Below are 1713 nucleotides of genomic sequence, written 5' to 3'. Positions count from 1 at the left end.
CATCTTCAGTGACTGATTTTTTTTCCAAAATAAGCCGCTAGGTGGAGGACTCTTCAGAACAGCGCTCTAGTAGCATATCATTGCAGCGCCCCTAGTGACAAAAATTGCAAAACAGCGCCACCGAGTGAGAGAAGAGAAATTCTGTTTTTTGTTTTCGTTTTTTAATTTTGCATCATGATTTGAATTTCAGGTTTAACTTCTTCAGCCAATCATATGATTTGATAAAAACAATCGAATTCAGTTCGTACATTTTTCCCTCGGGACGTAATACATAAAGAGCCAAAAAAAAACAATAAAACATATTAGCAACATTGTGCGAATAGCATTCATACACAAATATAAAACTCAACAACATTTAATGCACAATACTACATGTTAAAAAAATAAAGTTAATGGCGACAGGTCATAACAATGGAAGTATCTCGACTACCTTAACCCGTGGAAGGACCTTCTACTTCCTTTTAAGGTAACATGGGGATGAGAAATGGAACTACATACCCTGGTGGCCGAGGGCACCATTACAACCCGATGGCAAACATACAATACATAAACATGATATAGAATTTTTAATTAATTAATTGATTTAGATATAACCATACTAGCTACTCAAGACACTGATTTGAGAATGACTTGTGTGGTCCATGTGGACTTGTATGGAACCAAATTGGTTACGTAATTCGTTTAGTAATTAGCTTTAAACTAGCTCGATAGAATTTCGGCATTTNTATAATATATATATATATATATCGAGAAAGTTAAAATAGAAAAATATCCTTTTCGACCAGCGTTACATATACATATTTCTTCATAATTTGTTTTATTCAAAGGTATGTTTAACCTTAACGCTGATATAGAGGAATTATCTGTACAAGATTGTGTGTGATATCTTGTGAGTTTTTGGGTTAATAACACCTATGCGATGAGTATTTTAAGGGTAGAACAACTTTAAACATCATCTTTCACAAGAACTATCGTGCAAAGCTGCCAGATAATTGAGAATTTCATATTGTTTTCAATGATATTTCTTTTAATAAACAGGGGGATTAAATGTAAACAGTAAACATGTTTCTAGTCTTAAAAGCTGTTTATACGTAACAGTAAATCTCAAAACATTAAAGAAAAATCGAATAACGCTTCAAGAATCTGTGGCACAAAATGAGTGAAACCGTCATCCAGAACAGTCCTGTGACAAAAGACAAAATTGGCATTTGGGGGACACGGGATACATTTTATTAAACTGTTGGGCTAGAACAAAACGAAAAAAAAAAGAGTTTCCTGATTAATCTCCTTAAATATCTTAAACAACAGGAGCCAAAAATTTAGTGTAAACGTGTTGAAACACGTCGAATTTGCTCATTCACATCACCACTAAACTACCTTTCGAAAATAAAGTTTGAGCGGAATTTATGAAACTACACTTTTCTAGTTACCTGATGTGTTATGAAAATATTTTTAAGAAAAACTATAAATTTTCTCTATAAACTATACAGTATTATAAAACATCTAGTCTAAGAGCAGCCATACTAATATCACTAGGCTTATTTCCTTAAAATTCATTTAATAAAGGCAGAGGAGATTAGTTAGATATTTAAAAAAATTTCTCATATAAATTATTTATTTTATTTTTATCCAAAGAAACGTGAATTTAAAATTGAAATGACATTTTCTCCATTTTTTTTTCCTAATGCAAGAAGATTAATTAAAAATATATAT

This window comes from Centruroides sculpturatus, unplaced genomic scaffold, assembly GCF_000671375.1.
Source record: "Centruroides sculpturatus isolate CEXI.00-Female unplaced genomic scaffold, Cexi_2.0 scaffold294, whole genome shotgun sequence".
NCBI classification, from domain to species: domain Eukaryota; kingdom Metazoa; phylum Arthropoda; class Arachnida; order Scorpiones; family Buthidae; genus Centruroides; species Centruroides sculpturatus.
This window is presented reverse-complemented; position numbering follows the sequence as displayed.